At 39.9% G+C, this 10,356-nt stretch overlaps 1 protein-coding gene across 1 annotated transcript in view; it reads left to right on the forward strand.

Moving 5' to 3' along the window:
* The first annotated feature begins 1,563 nt into the window (after positions 1-1,563).
* Positions 1,564-10,356, forward strand: part of fhit (fragile histidine triad diadenosine triphosphatase) — a 324,470-nt gene continuing 315,677 nt past the window's right edge. Inside the window, exon 1 of the mRNA XM_030723868.1 lies at positions 1,564-1,594. The gene's annotated coding sequence lies outside the window, so the exon portion shown is untranslated. The remainder of the gene's footprint in view (positions 1,595-10,356) is intronic.

Here is a 10,356-nt window from a genome sequence, read left to right on the forward strand (position 1 = left end):
AACCCCAAGTTGCTCTCCGACGCAACCGTTGGAGTGTGAATGTTAGATAATTAAAAGCACTTAGCTTAGTTAATATTGGAAGTGCTTGTATGCATGGGTAAATGTAAAAAACGTGTTGTATAAGCGCTTTGAGTGCTCAGACTGAGTAGAAAAGCGCTATATAAGAACTAGTGCATTTACATTACTCCCTTTATTTTAGCTAGATTGCTGAAGTACCACGACCATAACTTATGGGACAAAAGTGCTGTTCCAGATCGCTCCAGCCCACTGTAACCCCTGAGTTCAACACTATAAATTATACGAAAATTATATGTTTTTGCCTCTTTCATGTCTCTGAAATCAAAAACCCCGGGATGGCTATGCCAGTACGATTGTCCCTTAATCCAAGCCAAGCCAAGTTTATTTATAAAGCACAGTAACCACTGATCAAAGTGCTGTACACAGTACACATCAGGACAAGAAAAGATAAAATTTCAAAAAAAGTTGGTCAGCTGATCTGAGTGACCAGGAAGGAGTATGTAAGTGCAGCAACTCGGAGAGATAAGGTGGGGCAAGGCCATGTAATGACTTAAAAACAAATAAAATAATTTTAAAATGGACTCTAAAATGGATGGGCAGCCAGTGCAGTGAGGATAAAACAGGAGTTGCGTGATCCTGTCAGGAGCCACGCAGCAGCATTTTGAACCAGCTGTAGACGAGATAGGGAAGACCGGCTAACACCAACATACAAAGCGTTACAGTAATCCAGCCTACTTGCGATAAAGGCATGGATCACTACTTCAAAATATTTTTTTATCTTCGCCAGCTGCCTCAAATGAAAGAAACTAGTTCTCACCACTGCACTTAATGTGTTATTGTTCCTCCATTTAGGCTCAGATCAGTTTGATGTTTGAAGGCACAGTGAGCAGAACTAAAATCTTCCCTCAGACGTTAAACCTAAAGTAACGAGCTGTTTTGAAAATGGAAAGAGTCAAAAGTACAGATATTTGGGTAACAATTGTAGGGAGTAAAAGTAAAAAGTAGTCAGATAAATAAATACTCGAGTAAAGCACAAATACTTGAAAAATCTACTTAAGTACAGTAATGAAGTATTTGTACTTCGTTACTTCTCATTTTTTCTCTGGGGTTTATTTCTTAATTAATAAAATGACAAATGTTTAAAAGTATACTCCAGGAAATTAATTAATAAGTAGTGGCTGAAACAAATAATGGACAATTAAATAAATACATTAGACAGAGAGCAGACAGATAGATAGTGCCAGACTAAGTTCACAGCCTTAGGGAGATATGTTTAGCTTATTTATGACTTTCCCAGTCTCAGAGGAAAATATGTTTGTCATATCCTTGAAGGTTCTGCTACAGTATGTACAATTAAGATGTACAGGAGAGTAAATGTCATCACGTCCTGTTACTAAGCTGAAAAAAACTGCCTTGTAATGATTAGGTAAACATGGGGGGGGCTTTTTGCACAGGGCTCATACTCTGGTACTTGTAGTTTTTCAAACATGGCACAAGTCCTGATTTCCTGCTTACAGCACGTGCATACAACTACACTTCCCATAATGCACTTGGGTGAGCTCGTCTGCTACAGAAGGTGAGTGTGTCCTCATTTATTTGTTGTTTGAGCGTGTGTTTAGCAGTGGGTTGGCTTCAAGGTGTTTGTTTCAGTTATTTTTAAAGATAAAAAACCTATAAAGGTTACCGTGTATTTATTTATTTTTTTTATTGTTAATGAACAATAACGGAGGCTTTCTCTGCTGCACGTGAGAATGGACAGCAAAGCGCAAACTTCCGCAACCGGAACAGTAAATGAGCGAGGCTCGCTCACTCTCGTGTTTCAATATTTCAAATAGTTACATAGTGTCGACGAGGACGACGCTCATGTGTTGCCCGTGTCCACCCAGAGCTCCACATGAGGACACTCAGCTTTAGTGCCGCAGGCTGACAGGATACCGAGTTTCGTTCACGTGGGAAACGACAGCTTTTCCAGCACGTTCTGTGGAGACGGTGCCGAGGAAAAACGGATGAAACTCTGTTCTAAATTGGGCCGGATCCAAAAGCTAAATGATATTGTGTTATTAAAGGCCCGTTTATTACTCTGAAATTCGCTCCTGTAATAATTGAAGTGGTCGTGTTGATCAGATCTTTTACCAGAATATTAATGGATGCTTATGAAACAAGTGTATTTGCCAGTATGTAGGTTTCACAGTTCAGTTTTTGAGCAGGGTTTGGTAAGCTGTGGAAACTTTTTTGGAGCTCTTCATTTGTGCTTTCAGCAGACTGATGTGCAGGGGCGATTGTACCGCGGTGGCTGTGGTGGGTTTGCTTTTGCGCTCCATCTCATGTATTTTGCAAATGGGTGACAAATTATTGGAAAAAACCTGAACTCATGACACCAACGTTTAGAACAGGTACTGTTATGCTGTGTGGGCATTTTGCTGCCATGATTTAAGTTTACTTTAGAGGACAGGCACTGCAGATTAATAGAGTTGTACACTTTTACTGGTGCCATCCTGATGTGGATGGAAATGGCATGACATTTAACCATATTCATAGTACAAGGCCTCAGTCATTGATTTGGCAGTCATTAAAATGGTAACCTTTGTAAGAATTGTGCGTTGCTCATCAGTAGTGCTCTGTGTCCTATTCCAGAAAGCAAGTTTAGCTTAAAAATTGGGGTGGGGTGGCTGTTGCTCAGGAGGTAGAGCAGGTCACCTACTAATCGGAAGGTCGGCAGTTTGATTCCTGGCTGCTCCAGGCTGCATGCCAAAGTATCCTTGGGCAAGATACTGAACCCCAAGTTGATCTCTGACGCAAGGGTGCAATATGAATGTGTGTGAATGTAAACACTCAGCTTAGTTAGTCATGGAAGTGCTTGTATGAATGGGTAAATGTAAATGTGTTGTATAAGCGCTTTGAGTGTTCAGAGTAGAAAAGCGCTATATAAGAACTAGTCTTTTTACCTAAAATGGCAGAAACTGTTCCAAAAACTGACTCTGAGTCAGTCACCAGGGTAACTGACTGTGAACCTAACCTGCTCGCTGGCAGGTTTTTTCTCTGACTCCTCCTCTCCTGCTGCACCTGAACCTGTGTGACACTCCCATTCATTTTCTCCTCCATAAAGTGGCTGTCAGAGCATCAGAGGAGCAAATTCATCTGCAGACATTTGTTTCTGCAAGCACTGACATCCCAGTTAGACATTAGATTGTTATTTTTGTATGTAACATGAAGCTTTTACAGTCGTTCACTCATCAACAGGCTGTAAGGACGGAGTCAGCGATGATGTCACGGATTTATAATGAGGCAGCTGCGGCTGCGGCTGTCAGTCAGTTCCTCTGAAACATTTATTGTAGTTACTGCAGCATCACTGTTACATCACACTGATCTGGATGAAGCTTTAGACGCAGAACACACTGATCAGTGATTGATCATTGGTCGTGTTCAAGGGCGTAGGAAGGAGTTTACTATTGGGGGGGGGCACATATCAGAAACCTGACAGATCCGTAAATGCTCGGAGCAAAGTATAAAAAACGCTATTTAATCTTTTACTTTCTTCTTTTTCAAATGTTTCTTGGAAAAATAGTGTTGTGTACACCTATATTATTGCATGTATAATTTACATATATATATATTTTATAAACATAAAGACGTGGACAAACCACCAAACAAAATGGCTTGAGTCTTTTATGAAGCATAATGACCATGTCATTCCAGGTTTACTTTATCAGCTGGCTGCACTGGTACTAGTACAAAGGAGTATTAGGGCCACATTGAGAAAAAAATAAATTGTGCATTTTGAGAATAAATTCAAAATTTTGAGATAAAAGTCAAAACGTGCAGATTAAAGTCGCTTCAAGTCAAACAACTGCCACGACACGTCTGTTATACCCTCCAGGATGTCTTGTATTATGAGTTAGTGAAACTATAGAATCAGTTTTAGTAACAAGGAAATGATTTCTCTTTTAGTACATAAACACGATGTAGTGATAAGTATGAGGACGTTAAAGAGAGAGTGCAGAAAGCTGCATCTGCTCAGAAGGAAAAACCTCACAAACTGGCAACGGTTAGATGGAAGGACGGCTGCACCTTCATACAGTACAGAGGGGACATGCAGACCCACAAGACACAATAACACAGCTGATCAAGTTGTTTCTACCCAAGGCATTTTGTAGGGAGTGTAGCAGCTGTGGCCGTTATTTGACTTGAAATGATGACTTTGACGATTTTGACTTTATTCTCAAAATGCACGAAATGCTCAAAAAGATTTATTTTCTCAATGTGTCCCTCACACTCCTTCATATAGTAGCAAGATAAATATTTCAGTAGCACAAAAATAATTTAGTAACACACAGAAGTGCAAAGTTTGATATGTTTTATTGGTCGAAAACATTTAAAATGGTCTAAAATGCATTTATGTAGGTTGACTGGCAACAGAACTGGTTCTTTAATTAAACAACGTTCAGACATGAAAAAATCCTCACAGATAAATTAATGAACAAATTATTCACTTTTTAATATCAGCCTTGAATTAAAAAAAACATCTATTAAAATATGCCTATTCAGCTTGAAATTAATATCAATAAAAATAATAATAACCAAAAGAAATAAATAAAAGTGATACCTCTCATATTTAATAGACAAGCTGTGTGCCTCTTTACAGCCCTGCATTTAGCCAAACAGGTAAAAGGTTAAAAACATCGGCCTAAGCAGAAGAGCCAAAATGATTTTTCCGCCTCTCATTTGAAATTCATTCAAATTGACTTCTTGTCCAGTAAGTAAACTTTATCCTGTGTATGAAAGTAAACTGACAAACAACCATATTCATGGTAACATTCCCGACAGACCGTTTTACCTCGTTCAAAGAGTTCCTGACTCCCGCCGCTGTCTCCGCCTCCCAAACACTCAGAGCTGTTTAGACGGCGGCGGGGGGAGCGCAGTGGCATGACGCTATGTTGCAACTTCAAAATAAAAGCACGCGAGTTAAAAATTTTTCTCCTCCACTGTGTAATTTTTGGGTAGGACAAATGCACCTGTCTCCAATATTTGGGGGGACACGTCCCCCCCGGTTCCTACGCCTGTGGTTGTGTTGTAAAAGCTCAGTGATGGAAAAAAATGGATCCTGGAGATGAATGTTTCACTGAAGCTGAGGCTGAAATGATTTGAAGACTTGAAAACAACTAAATGGATTTAAAGTGACTGAAATCAACATTTTGAAAGTTGTCTGAAAATCAGAGTATGAATCGACATATTTTCCACTAAAAAACACTTAAATCAGTGATCATAGGCTCTATCTTGATCAGCAAACCGAGTCCACCTGCAGAGCAGGAGGATCCAAACAGATCAGGATCAGGGATTCAGATCAGAAAAGGCCCAGATCCAGATCAGGCTCCAGTCATTTCCCAGCTCATCCAGTCTGGATCCGTTCATAATGGATCCATTTTCCCAACACGATCTACATTCTTTAATTAAAATGTCTCATCCTCCCAAACTGTACTGAAATATTTCAAACCTATAAAGCTGAGACATTCATTATAATCTTTTTGCCTTTATCGGTAAAACTTTACATTCATTACAGACTTGAAAAGCTGCTCTGCATCTTTTCAGCTAAATATGGAACTATGAATGACCTCTGACTTTTAACAGTAATTCAGTGAAACATCTCTGGTGAAAATGTATGCATTTCATGGGTTTCACACATGGAGGATACAAAATGGCTCCATAACTTCACATATAAAAGTATTCCCGGCACATCGTTTGACCTACATGTATGAAATTTGGTGGACACATACAACATTCCAAGACACACAAAAAAAGTTCATGGGAGCTATGACCCAAACCTAACAGGACATTTGCTGTTTTGATATTAATGCATTTTTGCAATTTCTAGACATTTTCCCTTTTGAGATTTAATGAGATAAACACTGGGTTAGTCTCACTCTGTGCCGTGCTAAACTGCAAAGCTTTTGAGTTTTCATTGAAGGATGTGTCTGTGGCACCGTGGCCACTGAAATTTGAATTTGTTGTAATTCACACGTACAGTATCCCATCCACCCCATAGTTCACACTTTTAATAAGGTGGGGGTGTCCCCTGGAGGTGGTTGTGACCCACTTTTGTTAATGTGCCTAATCACATGCGCCAAGGTGTGAAATAACAATCAGTGGTTTCACCTAAAACCACTGATTGTAATGACCAACGTCTGACTTTGCCCCATTCTATCAAGTGACCTATTGAGGTCACCTGAAGAAAGGTGTGAATGAGGCGCCTGGGGGAGGGAGCTCAGGACAGGATTTTAGACTGGGGAACGTTGGTGACGTAATCCACCTCCTCTGTTCAGTGATGGTTGTTTACAGTGGATATAGATGCTTCTTTTACTCCTCTTTCAAACCACCCGTCTTCCCGGTCTAAAATGTGAGCATTGGCATCCTCAAAGAGTGCCCTTTGACCTTTAGATGCAGATGTACAGCTGAGTTGTGTCCTGTCGAGGTGGCTGTTCTATGTTGTGCCATTCGTTTGTGAAGAGGCTGTTTGGTTTCTCCAATGCAGAGGTCCGAGCACTCTTCACTGCACTGGACAGCATGCAACACGTTGCTGATCTTGTGTTTGGGAGCTTTGTCTTTGGGGTGGACCAGTTTTTGCCTTAGAGTGTGACTTGGTTTGAAACATTCTGCAATGTCATGCTTGGAGAAAATTCTTCTGAGTTTCTCTGATAAGCCTGCCACATCAGGGATGACAATGTTGTTCCGCTTGTCATTCTTAAGGTCCTTTCACACCGGACGCGTAAATTCCGTGCGAATGTTTCGTGCGTTAAAAATATTTTTCGGACTCTCCTGTTCTTAATGCAGTCGTTCACACCGACCGCGTCATTTCACAGGACGAATTTGTGGCATTTATTTTTTCGGATCAAGTTCGATTTTTCTGACTTTTCTGACAAGCAAACAAACAGGACTGACCGATCAGAGCGCTGCATTTAGCAGCATGTGAGGTCGTAGCCCAAAACGCGCACCGATGTACTGAATATACAGTGACGTGGGAACAATAAAATCATAATATTTTACCTCAGACACACAGCTACACGCTGCTCCGGGTCAGTCGGCTCTCTGATATTATCCTCTGCCTCCTCACATGTGATCCCAACTCTACCAACAAGAGCTCAAACTGTCCCACTGACATCCTGAAATATGCGTGAAAGCATCCGTGATGCAGCTTCAACTCTGGGATCAAACCATGAAACCCTCCCTGCTGCTGCTTTCCTTTGAGTTGGATAAACTCTTTTTCTTCCTTCTCTTATTTAGAAACATCAGAGCCTCATTACATCATCGCTTGATGTCGACTGCATTTTTTTTTCACCGTGCTTTATATGAGGAGGATTTGTCACAAAAACGCAATGCGTCCGGTGTGTATATAGGTTACACGACAGGTTCGCATCTGAAAGATTCGGAATTTTGTGTCATTTTTACGCAACGCATCCGATGTGAAAGGGCCTTTATTCTCCTAGTTTGAGTTTGACCTTCTTTCCTGTGCATTGTTGTTGATTTGATGAAAGCCCAGTTGGGATAACCACATGTTTTAAGGGCTTACTTTACATCCCTTTGTTTCCCTTCTGCCTTAGAGGAAAGATTTTCTGTTGCAGGGTCCTAATCACCCCAAGTTTGTGTACCAGTGGGTGGTGGGAGTCAAAGAGTAGCTCCTGGTCTGTGTGTACACTCTGGGTTCTATGCTGCTAGCTTTGCGTTAGCATATTGTCTTTGCAGTTGTTTACATAAATGGGGTCGCTGTGGCTCAGGAGGTAGAGCAGATCACCTACTGGAAGGTTAGTCGTTCAATGCTGGGCTGCATGCCAAAGTATCCTTGGGCAAGATACTGAACCCCAAGTTGCTCTCCGATGCAAGCGTGTGAATGTTAGACAATAATAGCACTTAGCTTAGCTTCATATGGAAGTGCTTGTATGAATGGGTGTGAATGGGTAAATGTAATGATGCTTTGTATGCTTTGTATGGGGTTAGGTTAATTGGTCACTCTAAATTGCCCATAGGTGTCAATGTGAGTGTGAATGTTGTCTGTCTCTCTGTGTTAGCCCTGCGACAGGCTGGCGACCTGTACAGGGTGTACCCTGCTTCTCACCCTGTCAGCTGGGATAGGCTGCAGCCCTCCCGCAACCCAGAATGAGATAAGTGGAAGACGATGGATGGATGGATGTTGCTCAGTAACAGTAATTAGTAACAGATCTTTTGTCAAATCATTAAAACCACTATACAAACTCCCCCTAACAATGTCCACTTTAAAGTGTGCTCATAAGTTTCCAGCTTCTAGTTACGCCTATTATTGGCTCATTTTGTATTTATGACTGACTCGTCTGCTGGAAGGCATGCTGATTGATATTTAGCAGAACCTTCTTCCTTTTTTTTTTTTCTTCTAGTCACACACAGTGGCTCATATATTTTTTAAAGCCTACGTGTTTACTGCCAGTTGAGGTAGAACATCATTCGATCTAGCCAACTAATTTTACAGGAAGCCCTCAGGATCAACACACTCCTCTTCGCAAATGACAGTTCAGCTCATGGATCTCACACTCTTTTTCTTCCTTCCTAACTACTTTTAAAGATTTACTCTCCTTATAACTACCTTTTAAATAGCAACTTTACTTTCTTACCATCTATTTTTTCCTCCTTTTCTCTCTGTCCATCCATCCATCCATCCATCCATCCATCCATCCATCCATCCATCCATCCTCTTCCTCTTATCCGGGACTGGAAACTGAGTAAAATGCAAAGTACCTGGACTACAAACTGTAAAATATTTATTAAACTAAATGGGACACCGGAGGGAGCTAAAATGTTGGTCATCAAAAATATGAAAAATTTGGGAAAAATACCAATGAACAGCATGATGTAGACTATAAGCAAGAAAATACAAGCCACATGGACTGTAAACTGCAAAGAGCTGGACAAGTACCAGTAAATCACACTCATCAACACAGCAAGGTAACTAAAGCATTGAGTCATGACATTGGCAACTAATTTAACAATTGGGAAGTATCCATTGCTAACACAGAGAATTTCTAATCACCATAATCTGCAGTTGAAATCATTTCAAAACATCAGTATACTGATTTAGTACTGAACTTTGTTTAACATCAGTAACACCTGCTATTACTATATCAAAAAAAATTTAAACAAAACTGTTTAGTTTGTAAAAAGTTCACAACATCACTCTAATAGTAGAAGTTTATATGCAAGCTTCCATAATATAAGAGAATATTTAGGCAGATTTGCAGCCCCAATTTAGTGTGATTGCAAAATCTGAGTTGTGGATTAATATGGAGAAAGGAGTGGAAAAGATGGCAACTGAATTATATGAATAGAAAGAACTAAATACGACTGACTATAACCAACTAAATATCAATCAGCACGCCTTCCAGTGGACTAGTCGGTCATAAATACAAATTGAGCCACTAATAGGTGTAGCTAGAAGCTTATGAGCACATTATTAAGGGGAGTTTGTATCGTGGTTTTAATGATTTCACAAAAGATCTATTAGTAATTACTGTTACTGAGAACTAGGGTTTAATCCCGGGATCCTCTTCAGCCTTCATCTCAAGAGTTTTAATAGAGATATTACACTTTTTTCCTTTTTAATTTGTTGAAATCGTAGGCAGTGTGTTTAACCTAAGGTATTTTGTATAAGATAATTTTATATTATTATATATTGTTATATTGCATTATATAGCCTATAAAATATGCCCGCCCTGAACAATAAAGAAATATCTGTTTAACTTCGAGTGTTTCTTTTCCTCATTTGCAGCCGCTTACTAACAATCATGAATTAGGATACAGGCCTAATGTGTGAAGAAAGTATCATGAAATAGATTACTTTAACATATTTCGCTTTTAAAATGGAGTTGAGTAAAATATATATTTTTTAGGCTATAAGGATTGGCCAGTTTTTCAAAAGACGATTCACAACGAACCTACTTTAACCCTTAAACACGGCGTTATAAATTTGCTGTTGCCAGAATGGCAATGACCAAGTTGTAGTGCATTACTCAAGGCCCTGTGTTATGTCATATTATAGTGTAGTACGGTAGTTAACTTTTCAATGACTATTACAGCGTTCCACTGGTGGAACAGTGTGCATTGTGGACAGCACCAGTGGCTGAGCCTTTATCAATGCTGTGTGGAGATGAACCGTATTGCTATTGTAAATTAGCTTGGTATAATTCCATGTACAATGCAGAAATATTAGAATTATATTTGTTAAGGGAATGTTGAGGAACGATACAACACCGCATAGCTCCAGCACTCGAATGCCGAGATGTAGGTTTTATTATATTAATCAAGCCAACGTTGCCCCCTACT

This window comes from Archocentrus centrarchus, unplaced genomic scaffold (assembly GCF_007364275.1).
Source record: "Archocentrus centrarchus isolate MPI-CPG fArcCen1 unplaced genomic scaffold, fArcCen1 scaffold_29_ctg1, whole genome shotgun sequence".
Classification (NCBI taxonomy): domain Eukaryota; kingdom Metazoa; phylum Chordata; class Actinopteri; order Cichliformes; family Cichlidae; genus Archocentrus; species Archocentrus centrarchus.